This window comes from Malurus melanocephalus, unplaced genomic scaffold (assembly GCF_030028575.1).
Source record: "Malurus melanocephalus ecotype Western Australia unplaced genomic scaffold, MMel_1.1 scaffold_317, whole genome shotgun sequence".
In the NCBI taxonomy this organism is placed as follows: Eukaryota; Metazoa; Chordata; class Aves; order Passeriformes; family Maluridae; genus Malurus; species Malurus melanocephalus.
This window is the reverse complement of record NW_026623549.1, coordinates 81,375-83,374: the sequence shown is the minus strand read 5'-3', so window position 1 is coordinate 83,374 and position 2,000 is coordinate 81,375.

Genomic DNA, 2,000 nt, shown 5'->3' with positions numbered 1-2,000 from the left:
TGTGAGGACTGAAATGARAACACTGTGATAATCTGATGTTTTAAACAGAACCCTTTAGGAAGGAAAACAGTCAAGTTTATACACTAGAAGGGATAAAGAAATTGGCTGGGAAGCTGAGCAATAGTGGAAGGTGTCCCTGCCCATGGCAGGGAGGTTGGAATGAGATGGACTTTAAGGTCCCTTTCAATCCAAACCATTCTATGACTCTATGATAATTCTGTCTCTGATCTTTTGCATTTGCAGAGAGGTGATGATTTTTGAATCCTACCRAAATTTCTTTCATGTTGTGCTCAGTGAAAGCCTTATTTCTTAATCACTGTGTGTTCTAAGCACACAACCTGAATTAACCTTTTGTTTGTTTATTTCACTGCACCTTTAGCATAACTGGCAGGCTTCCCATAGCTGTATTACACATTGCTGGTTCTTTTTTCACAGTAAGTTTAGCCATGCTGAACTTTCAGGCTCTGAATTTTTCTCTTTTGCACCGTATTTGCTAAAATAGGGTCATCTCTACTTCTTCTCTAAAGCTGCAATTTCATATGCACAAAAACAGCAGGTATGTGTTCCTTCTCTGTATGTAAAAACAGCAGGTATGTGTTCGTTCTCTGTCCTCCCCTCACTGAATAGGCACAAAACTGTACAATGTGACTATGAGTCACCCCAAAATCATCTTCAGAAGTTCATATCCACCTAGAAAAGCCCAAATGGTGGGAACTGAGGTAAAATAATCAGGCTTGTGGAACACATCAGCATGTACTCTTCAGCTTTTCTCCCCTAGACTTTTCTGGATTGAGCATAATATCAAGACTGGATCGATCTTTTAGAAATGGTGAAATGCCTCTTTTTGCTGTTTCATTCACAGTGCTTCTGTAGGCACTGGTCTTCCCTTACAAAATCTAAAATGTCCATTATCTGGAAGTAATACAGTTCTGCAGAAATACAGACTTGGTACTGGCAAACCATAACTGTAATTCTGTTGAAGTTCAAGAAAACAAATCTAAATTTTGATTCCTGAGTAGCAAGCAAATCTAGATATGAATTCACTGTGAATGTCTTGATTACTAAGTAGTTATGAAAGTTGTCAGGGAGGCAGATGTTTGTCATGTAATTGTTGAATGTTATACATTCAGTAAGCACCTATTTTATGGCAAAAGTTGGAATTACATTTTACGATAACAGGTTGTTAAAGATTCATGGAAACAGCATGGTTAATTTTACACACATTAATTGGAAGGCATCAGAGTGGAAGCGATGAATGAACATAATTTCCTTTTCCAAGGGAAAGGGTTGCTGCAGTAGAGATAAGAGGTTACAATTATAATGACAAGCAATTGAGATGATTTGAAGCGAATATATTCAAAGTTAAATATTTCTGAAGTTTCTGTCTTTTACATCCATGAGCTGTGGAAGTACTTTGTGAGCTTTCCTTTTCTCCATAATTAGCAGCAGGTTACATTGCTTCTGCTTGATAAGCCATTAGTTATTAGTATGGTGCTAAACTTGCCCTTGTACCAAATGACCCAAAGGGGAAAAGCTGTCTGTTTGATTACAATAATAATAGCTTTTAACAATTGGATTTACTTAGCTAGATGTTAATTGATCCACTTACAACCTTCTGCAAAAAGAGTTTGTGAATGTTACACAAGACTAGAGAGAGCTGCAGGCAAAAATTAGAAGACAGCTGGTGAATTAAGGGTTATGAACTGCCAAGTTCCATTGAAGGCAAACTATATTTCAAAAAAGGTCTCACTCAGTGCTGAACATTAAAAAAAAGTCATGCCAAGTTTAACTGGGTATAGTGGTGTGAACCATCACTTCATTGCAGTTGTTTGTTCTCTTGCTCTCCTTGGGGCTGAAGAGTGGAAATATACCTGGAGAGTATCCATGATTATGAAAACAATAATTAGAAACTTGAAGGAAAAAAGTTTTTGTGTCCAATAATCTTTCAAGAAAAASAAATGACTGATGCACTGAAATTTGGCACTGGGATATCCTCAACC